The sequence below is a fragment of the Triturus cristatus genome, chromosome 3_1 (assembly GCF_964204655.1).
Source record: "Triturus cristatus chromosome 3_1, aTriCri1.1, whole genome shotgun sequence".
NCBI lineage: Eukaryota > Metazoa > Chordata > Amphibia > Caudata > Salamandridae > Triturus > Triturus cristatus.
This window is the reverse complement of record NC_140583.1, coordinates 923,024,292-923,042,666: the sequence shown is the minus strand read 5'-3', so window position 1 is coordinate 923,042,666 and position 18,375 is coordinate 923,024,292.

The following is an 18,375-nucleotide window of genomic DNA, read 5'->3' as shown; positions in this document are numbered from 1 at the left end:
CTGCTCTCGTAGATAGAGCCACAACAGTGGCCTTGTGTTGGAATAGGAACTCATGAATGGTGCCAGCATAGAAGGCGTGTGAGGCAGCATTTCTCATGGGCTGCTGTTGCAGCTTCCCTAGCTGGGTGCAAACAGGTGCTCAGGTACGGCAGTTGCGGCCTCTGGGATGAGTCTCCTGTGATAAGGTGTCTTAGCAATTGCAGACTCCAGACCAATCAAGGTGTTTGGTTCGTTAGTGACACTCTTCCCGATGTTGGTATCAGGAGTACCAATCTCTCAGGCTCATGCCAGATTGTTCACTGATACAGTGACGCTTGTTCTTGCAGTGTTTTGACACAAGACCTGGTGACCCACTCACATCATGGGTTGCTCCTGGCTTCACCCTCTGTTGTATTTAGTTTTCTCTTGGTGCTGCTCACTCCAGGAACCTTCTGAGCTTCTATTTCTGGACAGTCTTTCCTCCTGCTGGACCAAGAACTCTCCTTCCATCTCTCAGCATGGAAGCATCCCTCTAGGCACTAGGCAGACCCTCGGCTTCCCCAGAAGAAACTTAAGACTTCAGGTAGTTTTCCCTCACCACTGGGAAACTAGCAGGCAGACACCAACCCTAGTTACTCAATAGCTCTTTGAGTACTCTGTGGAGCATCCCCCTGATTGTTCAAAAAGAACCTGGAGCTGGAACAAAGTTAGATAGGTTGGATCCAATTGTATACACATTTTCCAGGCAGGGGATGTCGATCCACTGTCTGAGGATTCAGTACTGGCCTAGGATGTTTCTGTTTCAAATATCAATTTTTTCGCTCTTCCTCAGACATAGCATTGTGAAAAGTGATGGTCTTCCCAATGGGGCTGACTCCTAGCAGAAGTGCCTGGAAAAAGGGCACAATGAAATGCAAGTATTTCTGAAGCTGTCTGTCATCAGCATTGCTGAATCAACAATCGAGAACAGATAAAAGGGCAAGACGTGCTTCGAAATGTCCTCACCTTGAACAACAGAAACTGCCATCCTACACCTCACCCTTACCAAGTGCCAATTGGCAGTCTTCAGAACTAATCAGAAGCCATTTGCTAACAGGCACTCATTGAATTTATAATGGTAGCCCTGCCACTATCACTTCAGTGTCTGGGCCTTTACCCTACAGCCACATGAATGCAGGTACACTGTCTGGGGGAATCTTGCTATGCTAAACCAGGGGAATCTCAAATGGATTTGACTGGACACAGTACTCAGACTCATACCACACACAGAGTCCTGTGCTAATCACTATTGCATATACATGAACTAGAATTGCACATGGAATATCAGTGCAGGATTCTGGGGTTTCACTTAGCAGCTGAACCTTACATGGGTGGGGCCAGTAGAATGCACTTTCGCTGACACAGAGAAAAAGGTCTTGTTACACTACAGATGGAATGTGGATTATTAGTAGTGGTAAATATGCATCTACCACTGGAAATAAAGCCACTAACACAGTCTACAGCTCAGAATAGGTCTCAGAAAATTGTTCCCATGCTTAACCCTTGGTAGCTTGGCTGCGAGCAGGCAAGCTTAACTTCAGAGACAGGTATGCAAAGCATTTAAAAACACCAATTCAGTAAATAATTAAGACACAACACAAAATAAAAATCCGACACCAATTTAGGAAAATAGGAAATATTTTTATTTTTAAAATAACACCCAAATGAACAAAATATTTTACCTTTTGACTTAGAAACTTACCTGGAGATTTTTCTTATGGGGTCCCTTGATGCTCTAAACCAGTCCGGATTCGGTGAGGGTTGGCCAGCTTGCCTTTTGACAAGCCCCCAGTCAAACTATGGCAGTCAGACCTCAGGAGCTTTCTAGCTGGATGAACCAGTGATCCAGGCCGGCTTGCAGGTGAAGGCGGGCTGCTTGACTCTCACGGTTGGAGCCGGTCAAGTCTTTTGCTTTCGGATTTAGAAACTTTTACTGAGCCTTTTCTCCCGGGGTCTCTCGATGCTCTTCATCATGCTTGGTTCGGTGAGGGTTCGCCAGCTTGGCTATCAACCAGTTCCTGGTCAAACTCCGGAAATCGGACTTCCGGAGCTTTTTTTTCAGCGGTACGAACCTGGTGGGCAAGTCAAGTCGCTCCACCTATGGAGCTTTTTTCCAAAGAAGCTCCAAACTTCTCCAAACTTCTGGAACTTCTTTCTGAAGTTCCTCTGAGGGCCCAAAGTGTCCAAAACTTACAATAAGGGTCTGAAAGCTCCAAGCTAGTCCTTGAAAGTTTGGGACTTCAGTTCATACAATCCCCTTACAAATCCACTGGACTCACTCCAGGCTGGGGATTCTTGGTGGTGATTGTCCACGTGAGCTCTCTTAACCAGTAGCTTGCAGGGAGTCCACTCTTTATTCCTCTTAAACCCAGATAGGTTCACAGGGCTGTAGTTTCAGATTTTGCAGCAGGCTCAGTCCGTCAGAGTGCACGGCCTGGTTGGTGCAAATCAAACTTCCAGCATGGACACTTCTTCTTCCCTTGTTTCAAGCAGCATAGCTGAAAGAGCCTCTCTCAGATACTTATTCAGTGTTCTCTGGGGTAAAGCAGGAGGACACTCATGTCCAATGACATGAGTGTCCAATGACCCCAGAGCATGACCATTTCCACCAAAGTGTGGCACAATGGTCTTCCAGAAAGCACTATTCTTCCCAAATGCAATATGTCTGAAGTCTCAGCAGAGATGCAAGAGCTAGCTAAACCAACCTCTGGAATGGCTCATCTCCATAGTCTCCCTGGCATCTGCACATTCCTTGCTTAAGCCTGCCATCTGGCTGGGTTCAAAGAGGATGGGTGTAGTCCACCAGGCTTCTTCTGCCTGTCCCCTTCTTCCTTTGAAGCTCCTGGTTTACTACCCCTCCCCCTTGCTCTGTGTAGCAGAACCCTGTCCTCCCAGATGGCTCCTCACTCCGGGTGCCACTTATCACTTCATGAAAGCAGCCTGGCTAATCTTCTTAACTCCAACCAATCAGGGGAGACCCCAGGATGGCTGAATTTTGGCCTACAGACAAGAATGTTTTATGACTTCTTTTCTGTATATTTTAGGATAAATGCAACAACAGCATATTGTTGGATTTATCAATACCATTCTCCTAAGTCCTTGAAAGATATTTTTAGTGTGTCCCTTGCGGTAGTTATGAATTCATAATCTATTGCAATGTTAACCTATGTGGCTGGGGATCTACAATGTGGAAACTGAAATTTCCAATGTTTCCAACAACAGGGACTATAACACTGCTCTATAAGGACCCTGCTTATAACTACATGACCCCCACCCCTAGGACACCTAGGGGAGGCTCTAGGGGTCCTGTATATGCAAAACAGTATGTAGTTCCTCACTCCACAGAGCCCCTAGCACAAAAGTCGATTTTGGGAAGCACTTTACTACAATGAGGGACGTGAAATGTGCAATTGTATCTATCCCCAAGGCATATAAAACCTCTTTCACAAGGGTCCTCCTTATAAGTACCTTACCCCCCACCCCCTGGGAGACGCTGGGGGTACCTAATATGGTAAAATATTGAAATGTATCAATTTGTAAGTGCCCCTAATACAAAAGTCGAGTTTCGGAACAATCTGCATTTAACAGCAGTTCTGCAACACAGTGCTGCTTTTAAAATTACCTCAGGATCTCAACAGTGCACACATGCAAGCGTAGAAAGGGATGCTGGTATCTAAACTGCCATGCCCTATGATATACTAGGGACTTAAGGCAGTTTTAATCCCCCTGCCCTATTATGCAATAAGGCCTTATAGGGGAGGTCATGCCAACCCATAGTGTACCCTAGTTTATGTAGTTATTTTCACTGTATACTAAATGTGTTTCAGCATAGCACTGGCACTGAACCTGGTTAGGCAGAGCCCAGGGATAGTCAGAATCAGTTATTACCAGTATCAGTCAGTAAAAAATGGGGGTGCCCAGGGAACAGGATGACTTTGCAACAACTACAGATTCATAAAATGTGTCACACTACCACTGCATCTTCATGTGATTCACCTATGGCAAGGACCATAGTACTACGCCCATTATGAGGAAATTTTTGGAGCATCCTATCAGGGCACAGAACAGTCTTCAGTTCCATAGACATGCCTAAGCCACTACAGCATACACTACAAAACCAACCAAACCACATCTATACACCCTTTTATCCCAACTACCACACATTTACACCATCACCTACAAACAGTACACAACTATATCCTATACTACTAACCAATCTACTCATCACTAAGATAACACCATTCAACACCATACATAACTACATCCCATCCAGACACACTCTCCCTGCTCTAATTACTCCTAACAGACCACTTTTTATCACTAACAAACATATAATCAGCCTTCTATCATTTGTCCAACCAACACCCTCCTCTTCCTTCTACCATAATAACACAAATGCACAACACATACACTGCACCGCACCACACATTTTAACTCTTGCAACAAACCAGTCCAAGACAAACACTCTTACCTCTACTTCATTCTCTCCTACACACAACATACACTCTACTCATAAACACATCACCACCCCTCTACCTTACAATCTCCTCTCACAAAAAATACTATACAAACAAATCCATTGCTCCTTTTCACTACTCCTGAAAAACAAAACATATCACACACCAGCACAACAAAATCTTCAAAGAGCAACACCTCATATTTACCATCACCAAATACAAACCACCTTTCAAACCACACGAAGAAACAAACTCCAATGCCAAGCTTTCTCTCTTCCACCACACCTAACACAGATACAGCAACACAGCAACTCTCTTCCAAATGCCTCCCATCCATTGGACAATTTAGAACCTTACTACATGACCCACATGATGCACCACCACCCCTGACTCATACACCTTTCGCCCTAAACACACGCAAACAATATAAGCAAAGTGCCACACCTCATAACTTCGCATCATCAGACACCTCTTTTTACTATACTACCGATCCCCCAAAACAAACCTTTCTAAACTCTTCTCTCTGACTCGTCCCCTCCAAAACCCATATTTACTCATCCAAAAGCCTCCTCCTACTGCTATGACCTCCCCCCAAAAATATATATATATATATATCCAAATCCTTCACTCTTCTATCCCTCCACTATCCTTTTCAATCAAAATAACAGACTAACATGTTCACTTCTCAAATTACATTATACACTATACTAATTCACCACTAATCCTTTATGGGTTCCAGAGTAGCATGCTACTCGCGAATAAAGCGTTTCAACACCCTATCAGGGTTACAAGCGCTATATAAATGCAAACCTTTTTCCCTTTTCTACCCCTCCCGAACCCTTCTCAATCCAAATAACTGACTAACATATCCACCACTCAAATTACTTTCATGTTTCACCATACTAATTCAACACTAATCCTTATAGTTTCCAGAGTAGCGTGCTACTCGCCAAGAAAAAGCTTCAAAACCCCATCAGGGGTAGCAAGAGCTATATAAATACAAACCTCTTTCCCTCTTCTTTCCCGCCGCCTACCCTTCTCTATCCAAATAACTGAATAATATATCCACCACTCAAATTACTTCATATTTCAATATACTAATTTTCAACACTAATCCTTTATGGGTTCTGGTGCTACTCACCAGAAAAGCGCTTCAACACCCATTAGGGGTAACAGGTGCTATATGAATGCAAACCTTTCTTCCCCTTCTATCCCTCCGCTATCCTTCTCACTCCAAATAACTGACTAATATCCACCACTCAAACTACTTTCATATTTCACCATACTAATTCACCACTAATTCTTTATGGGTTTCCGGAGTAGCGTGCTACTCGCCAAAAAAAAGCGCTTCAACACCCCATCAGGGGTAACAAGCACCGTATAAATACAAACCTTTTTCCCTCTTCTATCCTTCTGCTATCCTTCCGAATCCAAATAACTGACTAACCTCTCCACCACTTAAAATTACTTTCATATTTCACTATACTAATTCAACACTAATCCTCTATGGGTCCCGGAGTTGCGTGCTACGCGCCGAAAAAACGCTTCGGCGCCTCATAAGGGGTAGTAAGCACTATATAAATGCAATTACAATACAATACAATGCAATACAGACACACTAGATTAGTGTGATGCTGTTGTGTGTGCAGGGCTGTCTCGGTAATACATGCATGTTACATACAAGCCAGGCCTTATTGTATACAGTCACAACAGCACTAACTCTTTAGAGTGTGTGTGTGTGTGTGTGTGCCTGGCTTAGAGCAAAGAAAACTAATGTTTTGAATGGCAATGTTAAAAGTGTGTGTGTGTGAGATGACCAAATCATTTTCCGAGCTGTAAGTTGACATTAGTCGCGCTAACAAAAATAGAGAACTGGACATTTTTGTTCTGTGAAAAGCTGCTATCTGGCCTATACAAATCAGGCTTGGAAGAAAATATAATGGTTGCGTTTACCTGCCTTCCATGTACTTTTGTTACAGGAACTCTGCTAGCGTTCAAGAGCAATGATATGAGAAGTTCCATCTGCCCTCTCCATAATAAATAATTGGCGGAGAAGGTATAGAGAGTACTGGAGATCTGGGTGGGGCAGACACAAGAACTGGTTGTCAGAGGGGCATTCTGAGGTACCGCTATCGACCTGAAGACCTGATGGCTTTCTAGAATATGTGGAGATACTTACATGGCTTGGCATATACATATTTAGGGAATTCTGATAACCATTCAGTCAATACAATAACCTTGAGGCTGATAATATATATGTAGATATTATGTAGGGACTAGGATAATTTAATAAAAAGAAAAGCAACGTGTTTGAGATATTTCTGATATTCACCTTCTGTTGTATTGTGTCTGCTGAGATTACCATGATAAGTACCATCATTCTGATACTTAAGATCTATGTACAAATAGTGCCTAATAAGTAATCATCAATTGTAAAATACCAACAACTGTTTTAAGAGGACAGGGTAAGGATCTGTTTCTATCTACAATACTCGCCCTGAAGATAAGAGTTACTCTGACAAGCTTATCAGGTTCCGAACACTCCTTCTCTTTATGACCATCTCTTGTTGTGCTGAGGAGTGAGAGAAACCTGCCTGTTATCCTTTTCTCAAACTAGAGTCCTCTACCTATTATTTCTCATAGGGTCCAGGAGATCTACCTGAGTGTTCCAGCCCATGTTGCCTGTTTTCTGTGCATGGAGCTTTCAAGTCCAAACAAAGCTTTCTCCGAAGTTTCACCCCATCTACACTCAAAAGCTGACCTCCTGATTTCTCATGATGCCATTTTTTGCAGCATTAACTTAGTGTTACAAGAGGAACATAAAACCTTGGGTGCTGGTGGAAATCCATTGAAGAATGAAAATTGAGAAACACCATGAATGACATTCTACACTGCACTTAGAAGTCTGAATTTGATGTGTTCCTCAACTTTCAATCAGCCCATGCTGAGACAGGTAGCTCGAACTGTAATCAAACTATAATCAAATTATCTTAGCTCATTGAGATGATATTTTATGATATTAAAGCTTAATTGTGTACTGCTTGCAAAATATCAATGTATTTCTGGGTGAAATTCATGTATATCTCTTAGCAGTAAAACAAGTCAGTGAACACTTTTGCTTGAGCCAATTCTGAAGTCTTGCAGAGGTCATAAAAGGATCAGTCTTAGAAACATTGTAAAGGTGAAAATGGGTTGATTTAGCTACAGAGAGAACTTGGAGATCAAAGCAAAGAATGGAGTCCAAAACAATACTCAAATTAATAACAAACTGCATTGCTAAAGGGGGAGTACCTAATCAGAAGGCAGGAAAGCCCAAGGAAGCTGGATGGCGGATTATCGACAAAATGTAAGATTGCTTTCATTTAACTATAGGTAGTCAAAAGTCATCCACATGATTTTACATATTTCAGACAGGCAGATTGTGATGGAATGGCGATCCAGGGTAGATCCACCACAATCTGGGTGTCACTGGCATACATTAAAATTAATCGAGCATCAGGGACAATGTAAGCACAGAATAACATGGGGGAAATACAAATCCCTGAGAGACGCCACATACCAATCCAGGAGGAGGAGGAGATAAATGGACCAGCTGGGTGTGCCCTTCAAAAAATGAGGAAATCCAATCCAGTCCTTTTCCCCAGATTCCCAATTGCTGGCCTAGGTGCCTGCACAACAACCCATGGCACACCGTACCCACAGATAGATCTAATTAAATCAATGCAGCAGGACACCCCTGATCCTGGTGAGGGAGAAGTTGTTCCCAAAGATCCGGAACTGCGGTTTCATTACCCATGCCTGTGCAAGAACCTGATTGAAAATCTGCAAGTATGGAGTTAACCTCTAAATATCTTTGCAGTTGATTCATGGCCTTCGTTTAGTCATTTTATTTCAATAATATAAATGTTGAAATCGGTATATAACTTGCAGGTAAGGGGTATCTAAGCCCGCCTTTTTCAAGAGAGGAAATACAATGGGTGTTTTCATTTTAGCAACATTAAGATCACGCTGCAAAAAGGAATTTACTAATTATGAAATGGCCAAGGATAGCAATGTAATATTTATCTTGATAAACGCTCCTAGAAGGATGTCTTCTTTACTACTGGAACGCCTCAATTTTGCTACCACTTTTACAATACCACCAGGCGCTATCAGACTAAAGCAGTTAAGTTCAGAGTTAATCATGCAGGACATCGAAATAAAATCAACCTCTTTAGGTGTGCTAAATACAGGGCCTGGCGCTCAATTCATCATCTCAGGTTATCTATTTTCTGATGTAAAAAGGAACCCATAGAATCAAAGAATGCACAGAGTGGTACATCTCCCACCCACAAGCAAGGAGAGGGGTTGGATTGCCTCTGCGGTGGAGCAATTTGTAAAATATGTTTGGCAACATATGAGAACACTGGCACATCTGTAGGAAGCAATAGACTTCCTCTATCGACTCCCCTACCTGCCACTGATAAAGGCTGAGGGACCTAGAAAATTAAACCCCTGGTCTTTTGCAAGGCAGGGAGGTCTTTGGCTTCACTAACCCCCTCCACCTGAACCCTCTCCTGCCCTTGATCAAGATATGGAAGCTAAGGGTCCTAAAAGCCCTCGACACTTGGGCAAGGCTGGTGTGTAAAGAATAAAAACAACCTCTCGTCCCTTGGGCTCCTCCACTCTTGAGCAAAGCAGGAATCGATGTTTAAATGCATTCTGTTTCTCCCCCTGCCATTGTGCAAGGCAGAGGACCTGTTTTTCAGATTCCACCCACTGTTCAAGGCCTATATAGACAATCAGACATCCATGTGCAGTATCATAAACCCATGCACATGGTCATACATAAGAATACAGCACACCAGGACACCATACTGCTAATGAAAGGGAAAATCCCGGATAGGTGGATGAACAGGGGAGTTGAGTGCCTCATAGTTTAGTACAAGAATGCCACTCGCAGCTTCAAGACAGATAAGGAAACACCCTCTACGCAGGAGACTCGGCCAAATCCCTGAAAATGCTCCAACGCATCCAGATTGACTCCGCAAGCCTGATCCTCGACATCCATCGCCAGAGCCACATCACACCCCACCTGAGAGACATGCACTGGCTCCCCATCAACAAGAGGATAACCTTCAAGCTCCTCACCCACGCACACAAGGCTCTCCACAACACCGGACCAGCGTACCTCAACAGCCGACTCAGCTTCTACACCCCTACCCGCCAGCTCCGCTCCGCCGATACCACCCTCGCCACTGTCCACCGCATCCGAAGAGTGACAGCCGGTGGCAGATCATTCTCCCACCTCGCCGCCAAGACATGGAACACCCTCCCCATCCACCAACGGCAGACCCAAGACCTGCTGACCTTCAGAAGACTCCTCAAGACCTGGCTTTTCAAACAGTAGCAGCACTCCCCACCCCTTAGCGCCTTGAGACCCTCACGGGTAAGTAGTGTGCTTTACAAATGGTGTTATTGATTGATTGATTGATAAGTTCCCACAAGTGGGAAGCCCCCTTTAGCCTCATATCACCTTAAAGGAATTCTCTTGCCATAACCATAGGCAGAGTAGGGTTCTTCTGGAAAAAAATCAGGCCGGTGTTCACCCCCAAATGATTTTCTCACTCATGATTTCTGATTTACAAGATGCCATCTCAATAGTGTATGTATGTGGCATCATATATCTACGTGTTATTTGAATGCACAACTTTAAACTTTTAGCGCCTGATTCACAAACGTAAGCTTACACGTTTAGGGTAAGGTTACTCTTTTTCAGAAGTCACAAAACTGCAATTTAATGGTAAGTTTACGACGTGGTGGAGACCTCCGCACATAAAAAGATAGGTCTGGACTGCCCTAAATTTTTATGTGGTGAAGTTCTCCGCCTGGACTTTAGAGTCTATGCAGTCTTAAACTTACTCTTAAATTGCATTTTTGTGTATTCCTAAAAAGAGTAACATTACACAAAACTGTTGTGAACGAGTTACATTATTACATAAAGAAACATGAATTTTTCAGATTTTCATGTCCAATTTCCCAGGACATCTGCTCAAGGTCACCCGTCCTCCCTGTTTCCAGCCAGGGAAGAAGAATTGCCTGGTAAGGTCTGGTCTGTGCTAAAAAGGCTGCAGCATAATTTGTGAAACAGAATAAAGGAAACATATCCGTGTAGACTAATGATATATTACTATCATGTATTTTCAGAGCCCTACACCCTATCTATCAAGAATGAACTCGAGCATGCCATAGAGCTCAGCATTCATAGAACTGCATATTATTAATTTTCTCCTGAGGGATAAATTAATTGCTGTAAAGTCAGGGATGCAAGACATTCCGATTTGCATATACAATTCTGTCACATTACTTATGTTATTATGACACTATGTGGTACAGTTTCCAGAATCTATTTCTGCGTATTTGATAAGTTACTGAAACTGGCTCCCTTTAATCCTTGGCAGATATTTCTGAAGCCATTTTCTCCATTGTTTAGAAATCAACACTGTTTCACTTTGCACGCCCATTGTCGAAGATTAATTCTGAATCTGGTTACTTAATTAATTCAATTAAAAATTCAACCATTTTCTTTCGTACAGAAGAGATCTGTGATTTCTACAGGAAGGACGAAACTATGCAAATATTCTTTACAAGAGACCACTGCACAAAATATTATTCAAAGAGGCTCCAAAAATATCACGGCAAAAAAGTATTTGCCTCAGGCAAAAAAAAATTCTAGCCTATACTTACATCCTATATATTTGTCATTTACTTCCTTTTAAAATAAACTGGAAACGTAATATTTTCAAAAAGCACAGATTACGGACAGATGTAATATAAAGTATCAAGAAACAAAGCCTTTATATTACAAATGAGGCAAAGGGAAAGAACTACTACAACGTAAAGAACACCAATATAGTAATGCTGTGCACGGCATTTACTGTGAAAAAATCACTGAAGTGTATTAGAAGAATAGGCCAGGGGGTTTTAAAGATTAAAAATCCTCCGGAAGCTCCAGGTATCTCTTGGCAGTGACTATAGGGTCATAAAACCATTAGATCCTCATGAAACTCTGCTATTAAAGGGATACCTGGCGCTTCCAGAGGACTTTTAATCTTTAAAACCCCCTGGCCTATTCTTCTAAGCACTCCCTGAGAAATGGTCGAGCCCACCCTGACCTATTAGGAGTCAGGGTGAACCCGATGATGAAGCATGACACTACTAGAGTGTGTGAGGGTTATTTAACACAAATGAATTGCTCCCACTCTCGCAATTAAACTAGTGATATATCTCCTAAAGAGAATAGTGCCCAACATATAGTCCGATTAGGTGGGATAATTATTGTGAGGGCTGGAGCAATACAACTCACCAAAAATGGCAACATTAACACTAAAGGTTAAGGCGTACATGGCAAAAAGAAAGCTTTAAGCCGCTTGATACAAGATATACGAAAACACAAGTACTTATTCTTATTAAGAGACATGAACTGGATTTATTCCTTGTCTCTACTCTTAAATATTTTGTTATAATTCATTGTTTAATATTGTTAAACCTTGTAATTGGTAAATTTGTATTTAGCTATTCCTGTCATAAACACGAAGAAGATCCCGAAAGAATTTTGCATTAAATGTGTGCACCAGAAAGTAAACATTATGAGATTCTACTTCTAGTAACCACGTAGGTGTCTTAATGTAGAGGTCAAGTTTTGTTGGCTATCAACATTGGAAACAAACACACTAAATAGGGCCTCCATTATGTTATGTCTCTTTACCATTCCCCTAGATCTGTGTCCAAATACTTAGCAATTTACCCAGAATGATCTGCGGAATAAGCACAGACTGGGACAATTTAGGTTTATGTTACTAGCACCAAAATGTTTGATGGATATCAGTAGCCAGGTGTTCCTTATTCTTTATCCATCTCATAGTGGAAAATAAATGTGTTCACGCTTAGCAAAATATTTAGTGTCCTTTTATATGGTTAATACCTGTCAAGCTGCTACATGGGACAACTCTTGGCAAAGAGAATCTTTTCTTTCTTCATGTTCATGGTTTCTGTTAAACCACTACTAACATGAATTTTATGATCCTAAAAGGTTGATTCACAAAGATATTTATGAGAAAGAGAGTTATTGTTTATTTAGCGCTTCTTAATGTACTCATAAATGTAATGCACAAAGGTATCTACAGAGAGCTCTATGCCTGTCCCTCCTCATATGTACGGAGTTCTCCGCCACGTCTGCAGAGGATTCAGCATTTAATCCATTTTTATTTAAAAAGAATATTAGTGGACAAATGTCTCATACAATATCAGTCATAGCAAACGAAGAAGAGCATGACATGTCCAAAACACACACACACTCATTGACACACGGTTCAAAAACACATGAGGAATTAGAAAGCAACATATGCCCCTGACACATAATAAAACATTCCCACACATTGAAACCCCCTAAAAACACATATTAATTGTGTTTGGGGAAATTAACTTCAACACGAGTAGACAAACCTTCATGCAACAGAATTACAATTCTTACAAAAGCTGCTTTACAGTATCTCCTTTGGAATATAAGCGATGTGTGGCACCACTGAGCTATCACTCATCATTACAGGCCTGTTGTCCTAGATCCCCTTCCAGCCTGACCATGTTTTTGTAAAGCCTACGCCATGTCCAGCTACATGGCAGACCTCTCCACTAACCAGAAGCAGTGAAAATTAGTAGTGGAAGTGCAAAAACAGCAATTCCTGAGCCATCCTTCCAGGAGAGGAGATTCCACCTCTATACTCCTGCTGAAATCCGCATTCAAGCTCCCAAAATGACGGAGGATAGAGGGCCTCAATCTTCATAGGCGAAGAAGTGGTTATCATCCTAGAGAGGGTTTTCTAACATTATCCTCAGTAATATGCCGGCGAAGAATGCTTTTGGAGCGATATGGAGAAGCATTTTCAAGAGGTGCACTGCAGTGGGTGTTATCACCTGCAAAGCCCAAACATGTCAAAAGCACTCAAAGAACCTCCAGTGCTGCACCCAGACTAAGACTGAAGACACTCTAAGGAGCTCCCCACAACCCTACACAAGAACCACTGGCTCAACCCACTGCAGAGGAGAATCCTGGGAAAGACTTGGCTCTAGTGTCACTGGATTCCAATCAACTGCATGGTAAAAAGTACTGTTCAACTTCTTGAACTTCTATTCCCATAAATGTCAATCATTGTTCTGTTGTGTGTTTTAAATGTATGCCTGGTACATGCATGTTGTCATTATATCAGGATGTAATGTATGAAGTGTAAAAATAAGCAAATAGGTACCAGAGGTCATGTGCTTAATATAAAATGTGTCTTTACACTGTGTCACATACTTCTCGGTATATGTTGGTACACAGGAGACTGATCTTGGTAGAGAATGCCTTGTAGGAATGGTGTAACTATGAAAGCATGAACTTCAGTCCTTATAACAGTCCCAAATGTTAGCAAATATGCTCTTTTTTCCATAAATCATGGATGAAAATACTTATGTACATTTTGCACATAATTCACAGACATTACCTGGAAATGACACACATGTAATGCAATTCACTTATGCAAACTAAGCTCCCTCTTCCAGTTGTCAACAGCTATATGTCATGCAAAGAATAAGGGATACCAGACGCATGTGTTTTACTGTCAAGCCTCATCCAGTAGATGGTCTCAATGATCCAAAATATGCTTCATGACTTATACAGAAAGTTCCAGTGTAGTACGTGAACAGGGTGGTGCGGATGATCACCTACCAAGGAGATTCGAGGTCCATGATGGATAGTGAAGGTATCATCGCATCTCTGACTGCCGGGGAGATGGAGGCTAGGGATATAGTTGGTCAGGATCAGCCTCTTATCCAATCAATGAAGGCTGCAGGAAGACGTCTGCTGATGGAGGACACACCAAAATGGCGATCAGGCTCTCCTACCAGGTCATTATATCCTAGAGAGTACAGTAGGCATCTTCATTCTGGAAAGCATTGACTGGCAACTGCAAGTGTTTGCAGGCTTCCTCACTTATGTTCCAGCTCCTTCCCGGCCTTCCTTCCACTGGGACCTTATTTGTGTTCTTGTTTTTCATGAGGGTTATTAGCTACATTCAGATTTTAAGTTATTGCTGTTGCTTTTACCTATTCTGTTCTCCACATAGGTCCAAGTTCCTGGAATCCTTGGATTCACTCAGAGGGCAATGCTGTCCTGTAGCTTATTGGTGTTGATTGTTACTGCTTGAACTGTATGACTCTTATAAATATTAGCATTCACTAACATCTATAAGCATGCTCTACTAAAACGTTGTGTAATGCATTATGGTTACAGGTGGTGGGATGGGTCTGTGTAAGCAAGGGTTCCAGTGTTTCTTTACCTCCTTATCCCATGATTCGGGGTGCTTGGTCTGTAGATAAGTGCACAGAATCTTAGGCTTTAGTAACTCATGAGACTGTCTGATTGGGTTCTACTCTTTGCTGGGTTGTGACATCTATCACGAAGGCCTTAGAATTTGTTAAACAATACTGTATGCTATTATGAGGGTATGCCAGTAGGACATGGCTTGAGTAAGTGGAGCCATTTTACATGTGAGTATTTGTTGTAAAAAGGGTGACATCTTGAAAATTGGAATATGGTATGGTGGTTCTAAAATAAGCTTCAGCTGCTCTTTGGTGACCCTTGTCACCTACCGGGCAATGTTGCATGTGGACAATCCACTTTTGCATTGGACAGGTCAGTGTGGAAGGTGTCTACAGAGGTCTGCCTTATAAAAGCAATATACCATTGACAATGTGACGTTTGAGGCACATTTAGTGACCAAATGCACTCATAAAACTTCTTCAATCTCACACTATTTCTTTGTAGCAGGCAAACAGGAAGCAGATGGAAATCATCAGGACCCAGGATAAGGGAGATGCAGGATCTCAACTCCATGTCATGTACTGGAATTGTCTGCCACAGAGGGGGAGGAGTATGATTCCAACAGCAACAGGAAAAGTATACCAACCAAGAGAGAGATATAGTCTCACACAAAATTACTCCAGGTGGAGTATGCAGCTTTGGAGGGGGTGGTCAAACTTGACAACACACTGCCAGATGATGGTGCTATTCTAGCCTGGAAGAACCTGTGATATCTAAAGAAGAGACCTGCCAAATATTTGTAAGTGAAGGCTGGGCAGCAGGCAAACATTTAGGTTCTTGAGAGGGGATTTAAAAAGGTCACAAGGGCACTCAAGAAGATACATGATACCCATGCTGCCCACCACCGGGAGCTGACCTGCTGGTTGCCTTCCGAGACGGTCACAATGTCCTACCCAACTGTCCATCCCTTTCCTCCGTACCCGCTCTCATTGTCAATTGCTCTTCGTTTACTACTACTGTCTGTGGATCTCATCATGTGTGTCATCTCACTTAGGTGTCTACTCTAGCCCTGCTGTCCTGAATGCCGGGGCTAGAGGAGATGGGCATCGCCGCCGTGAACACAGACTTGGAAGATGGTTACAAGCATGTGCCCAGAAAAGTGAGAAAGTGACCATGTCTGGGCTGGTGGATCAACTTTTTAGGTGGGTGTTGCTGATTAGGCTGCAGTTTGGGACATTTGAACTTTAGCTGTATTTTTGTTTTGGATGACAGAATCTAGACTTTTGTGCTTCACATGGGACGTTGCATATAGACTTTTCCCCAGACAATACGTTTTTCATTTGTTTCCGTTACTGAATTTTATTTGCCCACCTCTTCCAAATTTCATTTTCCTATTTATGTGAGAATGTCTGTTGTTGATGTATATCTGTGATGTGTATTACACTTAGTTACATTATAGTTGCCACACTCTTTTGATGATTATAGGAACATATTTTGCAGGTGCAGGTGGTGCAGTTCAGAACACAAATCTCCTCCTGCTTCCACGGACGGAATGATTCCACAGTCACACACACACACACACACATTACACGCTGGTGGGGCCCATAACACCAACATTCATTCTCATAAATCTATCCGTGCCTACAGAGGAGAGATCTTCAATTTATCTTCCGAACTACAGTTCTATTTTCTTTGGATGGAGGAAACCACATCTATTTAATTTAACCCTAAAAATTCCTCCATCCGGAGGACGATCAGATCATTTAGTTGAACTAGAGATTTGATGACAAACACTTCAATTCTTATACTAATAAAATAAACATTTCAAGAAATAACCACCCGACACAGTTCTTCAAACAATAAATTTCCTTTATCGAATTAAATTGCAGGTTAAAATCCTAACAAATGCAATAGTATCTTGTGTCATAATTACCTATTCTGGCTAATTGTCGTTCTCTAAGTCAGAATCGGGTCCTCAGAAATTCATCAAAGAGTCTAGCGTCCCGTCCTCTGCTGTCAGCGTAGTGAATAGCATCGATCAGGGTGCGTCTCAAGCTCGTTGGGTGGTAACCTAATTTTCCCTCTCTGGACTACTAATATTTATACTGAAATTTACATATAACAGATACATATAATAATTTTCTAGGCTTTTCATTGGCTGAATTCAGCCCCGTCCCAAGATTTTAAGCAACAATTTAAAAGTTCTCATACGGATGATGTATTAAACTAGGCGTATGGGAAAATCGTTCCCAGGTCAGGAAAGTATCAGTCTATTGTTAAAAGGTGGCTTTTGGTTCCTAGTTCGCAACATTTTCTTCCGTGTTCAGGGACATTGGCATCTCGCCCAGAGTAGTCTTCATGGACCTGGTTCAGGGGTTCAAGGAGAGGTTGCTACGTAGTCAGTGCAGATGCCTTCCTCTGCTGTCAATTGCATGAAGTCATGTACTTTAGTGTGGATTCAGTAGGGGGCCATCTTTTAGCAGGCCGAAATAGTCAACTTAAGGTAAAGAAACACAAAACGTAATTAATACATGGAAATGAATAAAACAATGTTATTCCCTTGCTAATACCCTTATGTGTATGCATTTATCTAGCCATATGCGACATTTAAAGCCGTTAATGCTGGTTTATCTAAGCGCAAAACACATTAACATTGCTTAAACTAAACATATAAATTTAATATGCGTACAAACTTAGTTCCCTTTATTATTTTAGCCATGCAAATGCATTCCCACGTGTAGTCTCTTGGTTAATAAGGTTGATTAATTCAATTACCACACATTGTTATTCATTAGAATTAGTTCCTTAGTCAGTTTAATAAACTTATATAAATGGATTGGGTATACCAAAATATTTTAATTTTACCCGCTTCAGCAATCCCCCCTTTGGTGATTTTATCACCACCAGACCAACCCACAAATTTCAAATTGGTTTCCCCTTTTGCAGAAATTTGAAATCTCTTTTTGCTTAATTAAAATTCTGTTTCCCTTTCATCTTCTCTCTGGGTTCTATCATACATACTCTCCTTCCATTCTTCCATTTCTATTTCATTGAGATCTTTTTCTGGTTTCTTTTCTCTCTTTTTGTAAATTTCTCTTTTAACCTTCTTTTTATTTCTTCTATATCTACAACACATACATCCTAATCTAAGTAGTAATAATACGAAAATCACACAGGTTAATGGAAATAATATTTTCCCTATTATAGTACTACCTAATTTTCCTAAGAAAGCCTTTATAGCAGCCATCTTATTACTAATTCTAGTCCAGATACTTTCAACCTCCAGTGGTTTTATTTCGTCATGCAATTCTGTAATATTTTTGATATAAACGTTTAGATCTCTGCTTTCGTCAGGAATGTAACTGCAACAATGTTGAACCTTCAGCATTCCACAGACTCCACCCTCTTTTGCCAATAAAATCTCAAGGGCAAGTCGATTCTGCATAATCATAGCACGCATGGCAACTAATTCAGTGTTTACCAATAGAAATCCTCCAGCTGTGCTTGTTGACAAACGATCCACTATGGTGGACAGCTTCCAAATATTATTTGCATTCAAAG